Here is a 15,891-nt window from a genome sequence, read left to right on the forward strand (position 1 = left end):
CACTTCCAAGCTTGGGCTACGAGCCTCCTCAGGGTACCTAAGACAAAACAGAAAAGGTGACTATTGCCCTCAACAACAGTAATCCCCGGGACTCCTCCGCGCCACTACCCCGGCTCACCTCAAATCTTGATTTGACTCTGAAGGGTGCCCGGAAGATACCTGCGAAGAGAAAAGGGACACGCTTAGCATGCTGCTGTGTAACACTCACCTATGGGTCAGCCTGCCTAAACTCTGACTCACCTGCCCTCCTCTGTTCCTTGGCGTGCCTAGGGCAGCACCTGCAATGAAACAAAGCAGAAAAGCAGGCTGAGATACCGTGAAAACACAACCTCCCAAATCTGACAAGGATGCCACACCAATACCTTAAGCCTGCACACACCTGGCATGGGCATGCTCGGCCAGGAGAGAGGGCAAGTGGACCATCTAAAATAAAAAAACAAGAGGAGATGCTTAGAGCTGCACCAAAACTGAGACCTCAGCAATAACAACTGCTTCTGTATGCTACTCAATGCTCACCTCGCCCACTCGGCCTTGACTGCTGCTCTCGGCCTTGACTTCCTAAAAAGAGAGACAAAGAACAATGCCGTAACAGCCACAATTTATGCTTCCTCTGCAGAGACAAATGGTGACTGACCTGCTCGGGGCAATCCCCTCACCTGGGAGGGGGGCTCTGCCCTGGATTTTATCCTTCTGCATCTGAAAGAAAGTTAGGACAAAAGTCAAAGGGCTGCAGGATAACTTAAGAGCTCCAGATATCCTGTGTGCATCTACAAATCCCACCTAGACTCCAACTACACCCCACATTACAAACCTCAAGTCCCCGGGACTTCTCCTATTGCACCGGGCTATGCAGCAGGGCAGAGCAGCTCCGGCACAAATGTGTGCGCAGACACCCGTGACACAGGACAGACAGGACATGACAGACAACGGGGACACAACACGGACAGAAATCTCCTGGCAAGGAAAATGACTGCGAGGACTGAGAGAATGCAAAAGGAGATGACCGAGGGGAGACCGATGGTGAGCTGATGAGGCTCAGAGAAACCTGGAGGAACAAGATGCTGACTGAATGATTTATTCCAAGAACTGCAAAGATGGATGCCTGAGAATCCTACGGCCAGAAGCCTCTGCCTGCCCTCACATTCTTACAAGTCCTAGTCCGCCATAATGGATCCTGGCGGGGCAGAGCTGTCCACACAGCTCAGAACAAGACCTGCAAAGACACCTGACTGGATGCTTCTAAAGAGACAAGAGAGTCTGATGCCTGTCTGAGCTCCTGAGGCCAAAGTTCTATGGCATCGGTGCCAGGCCGAGGAATGCAGAGATCACAGATGCTAACAATGATGCCAGAGTTTCTGACAGGCCCCACCAAGGCCTAAGGTAAAAGACATGACATATCCAAACACACATAACACACAAAAGACAAGTGACACGATACACACCGGGACTGCTCTGCCCTGCGCACCTCAGCACTGGGATCCAAAGTCAGGCTTTGCTTTTATGGGGCGTAAGGGGCCGCTTCATGGACACCCACCCACCTCCAAAGGGGACTCAAAAACCCCTCCCAGTAATTCCCAAACCAGCACCCTGCTTTCATCCCCTCTGTGGGTCGTGCCCCTCTACTTATCTCTCGCACAGCTGGGGATGCCGGTCTCAGGTGCAAAGAAAGGCCACCTCGTCAGCCGGGAAGGTCCTGCTGGCACCGGGCTGGTGTCTCTCAGACAGCTGTATTAAAGAAAACCAAACATCACTGCCCAATCTTGGCAGCCCATCGGCCAAAACCCCACAAGTCTGCTACTCACCCTGCTCCTAAGAACGCTCAGCTGCTCGGGCCGCACGCTTCGGGCATGCTCGGAGACCAAGGCCGTCGTCACAGGGGGTGCCTGGGTTAAGAGGAGATGAGGTGATTTGGCATGGCTGAAACCTGAGGGGACCCTCGCTCCTCCTCCCTACTTCCCCGACTCACCGCAACTCCTGGGCAGCTGCCCGAGGCCACCTGGATGGCACCTTTAAATAGAAAAGTTCAGGGCTTCCTCACCCGGTCCTGGAATGCATCCACAGGGCTCACACGTGCAGGGAACCCGGTGCATCCGCTGGCTGGTGACGGGGGCTTGGCAGGCTCCGAGTGCATTGCCTAAACCACAAAAAAGAGAATGGAAACTTAGAGCTGCACCAGAAACTGAGACCTGAGCAATAACAGCTACTTCTCTCCGCTGCTCACCTTGACTGCTGGTATCCAGATTGACTTCCTAAAAAGAAAGACAAAGAACAGAGCTGTAACAGAGTCACCGCATACACTTCTGCTGCAGAGACAAATGGTGCCTCACCTGCTCGGGGGAAACCACTCACCCAGGATGGGGCCCTCTGGCACGGATTTAATCCATCTGAATCTGAAAAAAAAGTTAGGACAAGAGTCAAACTGTTGCAGGATAACTTAAGAGCTCCAGATATCCTGTGTCCACCTACAAATCCCACCTAGAGTCCAACTACACCCCACATTACAAACTTCAAGTCCCCGGGACTTCTCCTATTGCACCAGGCTATGTGGCAGGGCAGAGCAGCTCCGGCACAAATGTGTGTGCACACACCCGTGACACAGGACAGGACGTGACAGACAACGGGGACACAACACGGACAGAAATCTCCTGGCAAGGAAGATGACTGCGAGGACTGAGAGAATGCAAAAGGAGATGACTGAGGGGAGACCGATGGTGAGCTGATGAGGCTCAGAGAAACCTGGAGGAAGAAGATGCTAACCGAATGATTTATTCCAAGAACTGCAAAGATGGATGCCTGAGAATCCTACGGCCAGAAGCCTCTGCCTGCCCTCACATTCTTACAAGTCCTAGTCCGCCATAATGGATCCTGGCGGGACAGAGCTGCCCATACAGCTCAGAACAAGACCTGAAAAGACACCTGACCGGATGCTGCTAAAGAGACAAGAGAGTCTGATGCCTGTCTGAGTTCCCGAGTCAAAAGTTCCACGGCATTGGTGCCAGGCCAAGGAATGCAGAGATGACAGATGCTAACAATGATGCCAGGGTTTCTGACAGGCCCCACCAAGGCCTAAGATAAAAGACATGACATATCCAACCAACACATAATACACAAAAGACAAGTGACACGATACACACCGGGACTGCTCTGCCCTGCGCACCTCAGCACTGGGACCCAAAGTCAGGCTTTGCTTTTATGCGGCCTAAGGGGCCGCTTCATGGACGCCCCCACCTCCAAAGGAGACTCAAAACCCCTCCCAGTAATTCCCAAACCAGCCCCCTGCTTTCATCCCCCCTGCGGGTCGTGCCCCTCTACTTATCTCTCGCACAGCTGGGGATGCCGGTCTCAGGTGCAAAGAAAGGCCACCTCATCAGCTGGGAAGGTCCTGCTGGCACCGGGCTGGTGTCTCTTAGACAGCTGTATTAAAGAAAACCAAACATCAGTGCCCGATCTTGGCAGCCCATCGGCCAAAACCCCACGAGTCTGTTACTCACCCTGCTCCTAAGAACGCTCGGCTGCTCGGGCCGCACGCTTCGGGCACGCTGGGAGACCGAGGCCGTCATCACGGGGGGTGCCTGGGTTAAGAGGAGATGAGGTGATTTGGCACGGCTGAAACCTGAGGGGACCCTCGCTCCTCCTCCCTACTTCCCCGACTCACCGCATCTCCTTGGCAGGTGCCCAAGGCCACCCGGATGGCACCTTTAAATAGAAAAGTTCAGGGGTTCCTCACCAGGTCCTGGAATGCATCCACAGGGCTCACACGTGCAGGGAACCTGGTGCGTCGGCCGGCTGGTGACGGGGGCTTGGCAGGCTCCGAGTGGATTGCCTAAACCACAAAAAAGAGAATGGAAACTTAGAGCTGCACCAGAAACTGAGACCTGAGCAATAACAGCTACTTCTCTCCACTGCTCACCTTGACTGCTGGTATCCAGATTGACTTCCTAAAAAGAAAGACAAAGAACAGAGCTGTAACAGAGTCACCGCATACACTTCTGCTGCAGAGAAAAATGGTGCCTCACCTGCTCGGGGGAAACCACTCACCCAGGATGGGGCCCTCTGGCACACATTTAATCCATCTGAATCTGAAAAAAAAGTTAGGACAAGAGTCAAACTGTTGCAGGATAACTTAAGAGCTCCAGATATCTTGTGTCCACCTACAAATCCCACCTAGAGTCCAACTACACCCCACATAACAAACTCCAAGTCCCCGGGACTTCTCCTATTGCACCGGGCTATGCGGCAGGGCAGAGCAGCTCCAGCACAAATGTGTGTGCAGACACCCGTGACACAGGACAGACAGGACGTGACAGACAACGGGGACACAACACGGACAGAAATCTCCTGGCAAGGAAGATGACTGCGAGGACTGAGAGAATGCAAAAGGAGATGACTGAGGGGAGACCGATGGTGGGCTGATGAGGCTCAGAGAAACCTGGAGGAACAAGATGCTAACCGAATGATTTATTCCAAGAACTGCAAAGATGGATGCCCGAGAATCCTACGGCCAGAAGCCTCTGCCTGCCCTCACGTTCTTTCCAGTCCTAGTCCGCCATAATGGATCCTGGCGGGACAGAGCTGTCCATACAGCTCAGAACAAGACCTGAAAAGACACCTGACCGGATGCTGCTAAAGAGACAAGAGAGTCTGATGCCTGTCTGAGTTCCCGAGTCAAAAGTTCCACGGCATTGGTGCCAGGCCAAGGAATGCAGAGATGACAGATGCTAACAATGATGCCAGGGTTTCTGACAGGCCCCACCAAGGCCTAAGATAAAAGACATGACATATCCAAACACACATAATACACAAAAGACAAGTGACACAATACACACCGGGACTGCTCTGCCCTGCGCACCTCAGCGCTGGGACCCAAAGTCAGGCTTTGCTTTTATGGGGCCTAAGGGGCCACCTCTTGGCTACCCTCCTCTCCAGAGCCAACTCAAACCCCCCCACCACCCCAGCCCCCTGCTTTCATCCCCTCTGTGGGTCACAGCCCTCTACTTATCTCTGGGACAGCTGGGGATGCGGGTCCGTCTCAGGTGCGAAGAAAGGCTGCCTCATCAGCTGGGAAGGTCCTGCTCTTACCGGGCTGTTGTCTCTTAGACAGCTATAGTAAAGAAAACCAAACATCAGTGCCTGATCTTGGCACCACATCAGCCAAAACCGCACACGTCTGCTACTCACCGTGCTCCTAAGATGGCCCGGCTCCTCGGGTCGCACGCTTCGGCTGCGCTCGGAGGCTGATGCCATCGTCACGGGGTATGCCTGGGTTGAGAGGACAGGAGCTGATGAAACCTGAGCGGACCCTGGCTCCTCCTCCCTCCTTCCCCAACTCACCGCAACTCCTCTGTGGTTCCTGATGGCTACCTGGAACACAGGGCTGGCGAGAGCGGCAAACCCGGTCCGTCGGCCCGTTGGGGATGGGAGCCTGGCATGCTCCGAGTGGATTGCCTAAGGCACAAAAACGAGAATGGAGACTTAGACTTGCCCCAGGAATTCAGACCTCAGCAACAAGAAAGGCTACTGCTCACTGCTCACCTTGCTCTCCTGAACTTGACTGATGGGATCCAGCTATACTTCCTAAAAATAAAGACAAAAAAAAAAAAGCTGTAACAGGGTCACCCTTGACACTCCCCCTGCACACACAAATGGTGACTGACCTGCTTGTGGGAACCCCCTCACCCAGGATGGGGGGCTCTGCCATGGATGCAATGCAACTGCACCTGAAAGAGAGTTAGAACATATGTCAAACACCTGCAGAAAATCTCAAAAGCTGCAAACACCTTATATCAACCTAGGAATAGCATCTAGCGTCCAAGTCCAGCCCACATTACAAACTCCAAGTCCCCGGGACTTCTCCTTTTACACCAGGCTATGTGGCAGGGCAGAGCAGCTCCGGCACAAATGTGTGCAGACACCCGTGACATGGGACAGACAGGACACGACAAACAATGGGCACACAACACAGACAGAAATCTCTGGGCAAGAAGGATGACTGCGAGGACTGAGAAGATGCCAAAAGAGATGACTGAGGTGAGAGCGATGGCAAGCTGACGAGGCTCAGAAAACACTGAAGGAAGAAGATGCTGACTGAATGATTTATACCAAGAACTGTAAAGATGAATGACCACGAATCCTCTCCCTGTCCTCGCCTTCTTTCAAGTCCTAGCCCACCATAATGGATCCTGGTGGGGCATAGCTGTCCATACAGCTCAGAACAAGACCTGACAAGACATCTGACCAGATGCTTCCAAAGAGAGAACTTTTGACTGGGGAGCTCAGACAGGTATCAGAATCACATCTACAGCCTGGGTGCCAGGCCTAGGAATGCAGAGATCACAGATGCTAAGAATGATGCCAGGGTTTCTGATAGGCCACTCCAAGGCCTAAGATAAAAGACATGAGATACCCAAACAACATAGAATGCATGATAGACAAGTGACACAAGACAAACCGGAACTGCTCTGCCCTGTGCGCCTCAGCACGGTGATCAACAGCGACGCTTTTCCTTTACGGGGCCTAAGGGGCCGCTTCTTGGGCATCCCCATCTCCAAAGCTGAATCAAAAAGCCCTCCCGGCGATCATGACCCAGAACCCACTGTCCCCCCCTCTGTGGGTAGTAGCCATCTACTTATCTCTCGGACAGGTGGGCAGGCTGATCTGCGTCGGGTGCCAAAGAAAGCGGATGCGCCGTCTGCGAAGTCCCTGCTGACACCGGGCTATTGTCTCTTAGTCTGCCAAGAGAAACAAAACCAAATGTGAGGGCACAATCTTAGCAGCACAGCAGCCAAAACACAACAACTTTGCTACTCACCCTTCTCCTAAGAATGCCCGGTTCCTCAGGCCGCACGCTTCAGGCTTGCTCGGAGGCCAACGCCATGGTTGCAGGGCGCACCTGGCTTGGGTGGAGACAAGGTGATTTGGTACTGCTGAGACCTCAGCAGAGCCTCGCCCCTGCTCCCTACCTCCTGCACTCACCCCACCTCCTCTGCCATTCCTGAGGGCTACCTGGATGGGACCGTGAAATAGAGAATTTGAAGGCTTCATCATCACTGCATCCTGTAATGCCTCCACAGGGCTCACATTTGCAGGAAACCCGGTGCATCGGCCGGCTGGTGACGGGGGCCGGACACACGCTGAGTCGATTGCCTAAATCGCACAAACGAGAATGGACGCTTAGAGCTGCACCAGAGAGTGAGACCTGAGCAATAACAACTGCTTCTGTACGCTGCTCAATGCTCACCTCGCCCACTCGGCCTTGACTGCTGCTCTCGGCCTTGACTTCCTAAAAATAAAGACAAAGAACAGAGCTGTAACAGAATCATCATTTACACTTCTGCTGCAGATACAAATGGTGACTAACCTGCTTAGGTGAATCCCCTTACCCAGGATGGGGCCCTCTGGCACACATTTAATCCATCTGAATCTGAAAAAAAAGTTAGGACAAGAGTCAAACTGTTGCAGGATAACTTAAGAGCTCCAGATATCTTGTGTCCACCTACAAACCCCACCTAGAGTCCAACTACACCCCACATTACAGACTTCAAGTCCCCGGGACTTCTCCTATTGCACCGGGCTATGCGGCAGGGCAGAGCAGCTCCAGCACAAATGTGTGCAGACACCCGTGACACGGGACAGACAGGACGTGACAGACAACGGGGACACAACATGGACAGAAATCTCCTGGCAAGGAAAATGGCTACGAGGACTGAGAGAATGCAAAAGGAGATGACCAAGGGGAGACCGATGGTGAGCTGATGAGGCTCAGAAAAACCTGGAGGAACAAGATGCTAACCGAATGATTTATTCCAAGAACTGCAAAGGTGGATGACCGAGAATCCTCTACCTGTCCTCGCCTTCTTTCAAGTCCTAGTCCGCCATAATGGATCCTGGCGGGGCACAGCTGTCCACACAGCTCAGAACAAGACCTGAAAAGACAGCTGACCGGATGCTGCTAAAGAGACAAGAGAGTCTGATGCCTGTCTGAGCTCCTGAGTCCAAAGTTCTATGGCCTGGGTGCCAGGCCGAGGAATGCAGAGATCACAGATGCTAACAATGATGCCAAGGTTTCTGACAGGCCCCTCCAAGGCCTAAGGTAAAGGACATGACATATCCAAACAACACATAATACACAAAAGACAAGTGACACGATACACACCGGGACTGCTCTGCCCTGCGCACCCCAGTTCTGTCATCAAAAGTGGCACTTTCCTTTAATGGGGCCTAAGGGGCCGCTTCATGGACGCCCCCATCTCCAAAGGAGACTCAAAAACCCCTCCCGGTGGGTCCCTACCCTGCGCCCCGCTTTCATCCCCTCTCTGGGTTGTAGCCCTCTACTTATCTCTCGCACAGCTGGGGATGCAGGTCCGTGTCAGGTGCAAAAGAAGGCAGCCTCGACATCTGGGAAGTTCCTGCTGGCACTCTTGTTCAACAACTCCCTGTTGTTTCTTAGTCAGCTACATGAAAGAAATCCAAATATTAATGCATGATCAATGCAGCACACTGGCCAAAACCCAACAATTCTGCCACTCACTGTTTTCCCAAGAATGCCCGGCTCCTGGGGCCGCACCCTTCGGCCGCGCTCCAAGGCTGATGAAAAAACAGGAACAGATGCTCAGAGTTGCACCGGAAAGTGAGACTGGAGCAATAACAACTGCTTCTGTACCCTACTCAATGCTCACCTTGCCCACCTCATCTTGACTGCCGATATCCAGCTTTACCTCCTAAAAAGAAAAAGAACAGTGCTGTAACAGAGTCACACTTGACGCTCCCCCTGCAGAGACAAACGGTGCCTGACCTGCTCAGGGGAACCTCCTCACTCGGGATGGGTGGATGGATTTTGCCCTGGATTTTATCCCTCTGCGTCTGAAAGAAAGTGAGGACAAAAGTCAAAGGGCTGCAGGATAACTTCACAGCTCCAAACATCTCCTGTCTATCTAGGAATATCATCTAGAGTCTGGCAACGCCCCACAAACTGCGAGTCCCTGGGACTTGTCCTATTGCAGCAGGCTATGCGGCAGGGCAGGGCAGCTCCGGCACAAACATGTGCAGACACCCGTGACACGGAACGTGACAAACAGGGGGACAACAAACACAACACATCATGCTTGTGGTGAGGGTCTCGAGGGGAAAAGGCAAAAGGGACCCCAAAGACACACTAGGTAACACGGTACGCCGGACAACACGACGTCGACCGGAACTGTTCTGCGCTGCCCGCCTGAAAGCTGCCGTCACAAGTAGAGCCTCTCCCTTTAGCTGTCCTAAGAGGCCCCTTGGAGGAGATTGCTTTTCCCTCTGCTAATTTTTAAATCTGTCCCAGGAACTCCCAACCCACTACTCTCCCATCATCCCATCTCCAGGCCGTGGCCCTGACTTATCTTTTGGATGATCGGTGATGTGGATCCACGTTGCGCCTGAAATGAGTCTGCTCTGGAGGGCCTCATGATTGCCTGTTAGCCTCTCGGTCAGCTACAATAAAGAAAAACAAAACCAAAGTATGAGTACAGAGTTATGTGGGCCAAATCCCAGCGAGTCAGATACTTGCCCTCTCCTGAGTGTGCCTGGCTCCTTCAGGCTCCAGCTTCATCCTGATTCCAAGGCTGTGCCCATTATTGTGAGTGGCACCTGAGTAAGAGAAAGGCAAAGTGAAATGGCATTCCTGTGAGTGCAGTGGGTGACCTTGTGTGCTGTAAGACATGTGAATGCCTCTGCTCGGCTTCTAAAAGGCCTTGGGTGGGGGGCTCAAATAAACACCCTTTCTCACCCTGCTGCCTTCAAAACCACCCCCCCAACAATAACTCCTAACCAGATACCCGCTCACCCTCCCTCTCCCAGTCACAATCCTCGACTCACCTGAAGCCTCAATCTCAAACATCATCTTGGACACTGGGCAGATCCCTCTTGTGACACAATGAATCTGCTGAAAAAAGTGTTGTAGTTGACACAACCTGGAGCCTCTGGAAGCTGCGCTCTTCCTAAAAGAAATACAAAACAAAATAAGAACAAAACCAGAAATTACAAATGCACTTTACCACCCCTAAACACAAAACCCAAAACTGTGAGCTTAAATACTCCCTGCGTTCCCTGCTGTTTTCTTCACAGTATCTTCAAAGCCTCTGTTGCTTTAGATGCCCAGAAACACCTGCTGAAAACAAGCTGAGAGAAGCTGAAAAAGCCTCTTACCTGAAATGAGAGGGAGAGCTCTGATCCCAGCACCTCCCAGAGGGGGAATGAAGGCCCTGAGCAAAGGCTGGGGTTAATATACCCCTGATGGTGCCCGCCTCTCGTTCCCATGGCACCCGGGAAAAGGGAGGGGGCGAATCCCACCGGGTATAAAAACCCTCAGAGCAGCTGCTGCTGTTTGGCTCCTCTGACTGGAGTTCAAGGTGAGCAAAGGGCTTGTTATGGAAGAAAACTCTCCAGAAGAATAACAGCACTTTCTTTTTTGCAACAACTACTTGGAGCAGAAGAACAGAAATCTGGTAAGACATAAAACTTTGTGTTGAGATTACATAACTAGATAAATTGGGTGATTTGCTGTTAACTCACATAATTATTCCTTGGTGATGGTACTAAGTAGAAGATCACATGTGACTAAGAAGAATACTAATGATGTAAACAGTCTAAGTCTCCTTGGGACTCCTAATTCGGCCTATCTACATTATAAACAAAAATAAGAAAAAGAAAAGTCTCCTGGGCAGCATATGGGTTAAGTGCGTGCCAGGCTCACCCTGCTCTGAGATAGCTGATCCAAAGGCACAGAAAGAAGTGCCCAGAAATGAATATCTAAGTCCTTCAAATGCTGAAAAAGACAGAGCTTCCTTTAAGTGAACCCCCAAAAATAAGAAACCAGGGCAATTGGCTCCACTGTAACTGATAAAATGGCAAATAAACCAATTCTGCCCTTTAATTTATTCTCCAAAATATTGTGGAAAGAAGGGCTCTCCTCAATTTGAATCCCTCCAGCACTGGAAAAAGAGAAATTTTTCCCGCAGCGCATACCCTTAGCAAGGAGGGACAGCTGGGGAAGGTTGGCACTTCAGGCTCACAAGGCAGCAGGACTTTGCGGTGGTGGCAGTTTGGGTCTGGGAGGCACCAGGTGCAATGCACCACGTTCAGCTGCAGCCGGCCGCGCCGGGCCCCGCAGCACCAGCGCCGAGCCCCGGGCCCCGCAGCACCAGCGCCGAGCCCCGGGCCCCGCAGCACCAGGGCCGGGCCCCGCGGCACCAGCGCCGCCCCGCGGCACCAGCGCCGCCCTTTCCCTGGCACACAAAACCGACCGGGCTCCCGATGGCAGACTGCAGGAGACGCTTCCTTGCGCTGGGGTTTGGCTCCTATCAGTCCCCTATCTGTTGCTTATCAGTGTCTTTTCAGTCTCTCTTATTAGTTCCTTATCTGTCCCTTATCAGTTTCTTATCAGTGTCTTTTCAGGCTCTCTTATCGGTCCCTTATCAGTCTCTTATCAGTTCCCTATCATTCTCCGTGGTGTTGCTCCTCTGGGTGGAAAGCTGTTTTTAATTTTACTTCTTGATTTACTCGTCTGACTTGTTATCAATAAGTGTAATGAACAACCCTAATAAGTAATTAATAACCTTAATAAGTAATTAATAACCCTAATTGGAGCCAGTTTTGGGCAAAACAAGGGTGTTTGGGGCTGGGTTTGGCAGGGAGGATTTCTGGGGTGTATCAGAAAGGGGGGCACGGGGAACTTCCGGGAGGGAGGTTTGGGGAGTTGAGGGTTCTTGGAGGGATCTGGGGGTCACTCAAGGGTTATGGGGTCCCCGAGGGGTTTTGGGGACCCCAGGCCAAGAGGCCTGGGGGGCTCCAGGGTGTTTTGGGGGGTTCTCTGTGGAATTTGGGGTCACCGTGTGCTCTGGGGGGAGTTGAGGGTTCCTGGGAGCAATCTGCGGATCCCTGACGGGTTTTGGGGGTTCCTGAAGGGTTTGGGGGTCCCTGAGGGGTTTTGGGGACCCCAGGCCAAGAGGCTTGGGGGTCTCCAGGGTGTTTTGGGGCGGGTCTCTGCGGAATTTGGGGTCGCCGGGGGGTCAGGGGGAGCCGAAAGAAGAGCGGGACCCCAGGGCTCAAACAAACCGCCTTTATTGGGGAGGGGGCGCCCACAAAAAGGGGGGAGGTCCCCCCCTCATCGGGAGGGGGCCCCCCAGCAGCCCCCCCTGCAGGGGCACCCGCAGCCCCTCGGGAAGGGGGGCGAGGAGGGGGAGCCCCCTCCCCAGTCGGGGCGGCGCCGCTTGGGGGGCTGGTGGCAGCAGCGGGGCGGGTCGCGACACGGCATGTCGCGACAGAGAGGGGGCGGGGCGCGGTGGAAAGGGTCGCGACAGGGCCGGGCGGCGTGCTGGTGACAGAGGCGGTCGCGGCGCCGGGCCGTGTCGCAGCAGAGCCGGCAGCGGCAGCAGCATCGGGACCGTTCCGTCATGTTCTGGGGGGCTCCGGGGGGCTCCGGGCTCCAGGGGCGGGGGTCCCGGGAGGGCCTGGGGGCGGCCGGGGGGTCGCAGGGGGGCGCCGCGCTCCAGAGCTGGTGGGTCCGGGGGGATCTGGGGGGGTCTAGAGGGGGCCGGGTGGGATCTGGGGAATCCCAGAGGGGTCTGGGGGCGTCTGGGGGATCCCACGGGGGTCTGGGGGCATCCAGCAGGGCCCGGGGGGGCTCCGGGTTCCAGAGCTGGGGGGTTCGGGGCGGCCTGGGGGTGTCCAGGATGGCTGCGGGCAGCTCCGGGCTCCAGGGTCTGGGGTCCCACGGGGGTCTGGGGGGGTCCCAGAGGGGTCGGGGGGGGTCCGGGGGGGCCTTGCGGGGCTCCGGGCTCCAGATCTGGGGGGCTCGGGAGGGTCTGGGGGGGGGTCGGGGGGGCTCGGGCGACATCCCAGAGGAGACTGGGGGGGGTTCGGGGGCAACCCCAGGGGGGTCTGGGGGCGGCCCAAGGGGACCCGGACGGGGCCGGGGGGTCCCAGCGGGTCTCGGTTCGCCAGAATCTGGGGGGCGCGAGGGGCTCTGGGGGCGCGGGGGGCTCTGGTTTGGGGGGGCCCCGCGGGGGGAGGGTCTGGGCTGAAGGCTGGGTGGGCAATGGGGGTCCAGCCTTCATCCTCCGCCCCCTCCTCCTCCTCCTCCTTCTCCTGCTGGGGAGGGGGCTGGGGGCATCTCCAGAAGGGCGAGGGCGGCGGCAGGAGCCCCCCGGGGCCAGCCCAGGGCTGGGGGAGCTCCCCGGGGGTCTCATCCTCCTCATCCTCGGCCGAGCTCCACGAGAACGGGTTCTGGGGGTGAGGGGGGGGTCAGTACAACCCCCCCGGGACCCCCAAAAAAGGGTGAGATCCCCCTCGGGACCCCCCCCCCCCCAAAACAGGCTGAGACCCTCCCGGGACACCCCAAAACAGGCTGGGACCCCCCCGCAGAAAACAGAGTGGGACCCCCAAAAACAGGGTAAGACCTCCCCCCAAACTAGGATGTGACCCCCCCGGGGTGGGACCCCCTAGGACACCCCCAAAACCAGGGTGGGACCCCCAAAAACAAGGTAAGACCCCCCCCTCCAAACCGGGATGTGGGACCCCCCCTCAAAACCACGGTGGGACCCCCTCCCACCCTCCAAATTCCAGACTCACCTCCCGTTCTCGGAGGGCTCCAAAAATGGGGCTGGGGGTGCGGGGGGGCAGCTGCGGGAGAGGGGGGAGCAGGTAAGGGAAAAATTGATGCAATTTTGGGCATTTTTTGGGCACTTTTGAAGTATTTTGGGGCGATTTTTGGAGTTTTTTGGGGGCACTTTTGGAATATTTTTGGAGCACTTTCGAGATTTTCAGGGACATGTTTCAAGCCCTTTTAGGACATTTTTGGAGCATTTTGGGGGCAATTTTGAAGCCCTTTTGGGGCACTTTTGGAGGCACTTTTGAAGCCCTTTTAGAGTTTTTTTGGGGCACTTTTGGAATATTTTTGGGGCACTTTTTGAGATTTTCAGGGACATGTTTCAAGCCCTTTTAGGACATTTTTGGAGCATTTTGGGGGCAATTTTGAAGCCCTTTTGGGGCACTTTTGAAGCCCTGTTAGAGTTTTTTTGGGGTACTTTTGGAGTATTTTTGGGGCACTTTTTGAGATTTTCAGGGACATGTTTCAAGCCCTTTTAGGACATTTTTGGAGTTTTTTGGGACATATTTGAAGTCTTTTTGGGGCACTTTTCAAGGTTTTCTGGGACACTTTTGAACCCCTTTTAGGGCAATTTTGGAATTTTTTGGGGGCGTTTTGGGGCACTCACTGTGTGGCCAACATGAAGTGGGCTGGGGGTCCCAGCAGGGGGGTCCCCCACCTCCCACCCCCCCAAACTGAGCACTCGTCCTGGGGGTCCCGGCCTTGCATCTTCCTGGGGGGTCCCTGCTGGAGACAACACTTGATTGGGGGTAAAAACAAAGGTGAAAATATTTTGGGGTAAAAACAAAAGTAGAAATAGTTTGGGGTAAAAAGCTCCCTCCCCTCGGGTCGGGGGCAGTACCTGAGGGCTGGGCCGGGGTCCGGTGGGCCAGGAACACCCCCAGGTCCGGGGGTCCCTGCCGGTGGTGCCTCCTGAGCGCGGCCACGAGGCTGCGGCGCCGCTCGCCGACCAAATCCCGCCCCACAAACACCCCCAGACCCCCCAGCAGCGAGGCCAGCCCCGCCACCAGCTCCCTCAGCGCCTCGCCCGGGACCCCCCCGAGCTGGGCCCCCTCCCCAGTTCGGGGGGCCGGGGCAGGGGGTCCGTCCCCGGCGGGGCCGGGGGTCAGCAGGCGGCGGACGTCCAGCGATTTCACCTCGTGGTTGAAGAGGCCGCGGTGGCACAGGCGGTGCTGGGTGATCACCACGGGCTTGGGCGGGCCCAGGGGGCTGCCCAGGGCGAGGCCCCCCCACTGGGGGGGCTGCAGCCAGCGGTGGGGGGCCCAGGGTGGGCGGGAGCCCCTCACGGGGGGCGGCTTGGGGCCGAACTTGGCGGCGTCGCGCTCGCGTTTGGTGCGGAGCCGTTTGGGTTTGGGTTGTCTGGCGGGTTTGGGTTTGGTGCCCGGGCTCGGGAAGGGGCGGTGGGCCCGCGGTGGGACCTCACGGTGGTGGGGGTGGTGGCTCATAGTGGAAAAGCTGAGAAAAGAGAGAGGGCTTTGAGGAGTTTTACATCCAACACAGGGTCCCCGTTATTCCCACCATGGAACCACTTGGCAGTCACAGGATCCCCAATTCAGCACCCCCAGGACCCCCCCCCGCCCCGTTCCCCCCCCTCAGAATCCCCCAATTCCACTTCAGGACCCCCTGGTTACCCCTGGGACCCCCATTTCCCCCTCAGAGTCCCCCAGTTCCACCTCAGGACACTCCATTCCCCTCAAGGACCCGCTGGGTACCCCTAGGACCCACAGTTCCCCTCACGACCCCCCATTTTCCCCTCAGATACCGCCCAATATCCCCAGACCCCCTGCAGGGCCCAGAGCCCACTCCAACCCCCATTTTCCCCTCAGATCTCCCCCCACGAGCCCCTCCCGTTCCTTTCCAAGACCTGTATTCCCCCCCAGGACTCTCAATCCTCCCCAGTTCCCCCCATTTTTCCCCAATTTCGCCTCAATTTCCACACCTGCCGCGGGGCCACGTCCCCTCACGCGCCGGCGGGCGGGGCCGAGGCGGCGGCCGTTGGGGACCAGGGCTCGCTTGAATTCTCCCGCGCTTCGCTCCGATTGGCCCGCGGGGCGAAGCGCTCGGCCTCTGATTGGCTGAGGGTGCGGGGACGGGACGAGGCAGCGCTCCGAGGGAGGGGCGGGGCCTCCCCGTGAGGGGAAGGAGGGGCGAGTCTGAGGGAAGTTCGGGAATAACGGGTGGAAATGAGGGGAAAAATGGGAAAATTAGGCAGAAAAATGGAGGAAACAGGGGAGTAATGGGGTGCAGGGAGGGGT

The 15,891-nt window shown here is 55.7% G+C and overlaps 1 pseudogene; it reads right to left on the reverse strand.

Annotated features, from left to right (window-relative positions):
- Positions 1 to 12,133: 12,133 nt before the first annotated feature.
- Positions 12,134 to 15,629, reverse strand: LOC139586066 (uncharacterized; annotated as a pseudogene).
- Positions 15,630 to 15,891: the final 262 nt, after the last annotated feature.

The sequence above is a fragment of the Agelaius tricolor genome, unplaced genomic scaffold (assembly GCF_023055355.1).
Source record: "Agelaius tricolor isolate 1412-34295 unplaced genomic scaffold, bAgeTri1.0.p SCAF_102, whole genome shotgun sequence".
NCBI classification, from domain to species: domain Eukaryota; kingdom Metazoa; phylum Chordata; class Aves; order Passeriformes; family Icteridae; genus Agelaius; species Agelaius tricolor.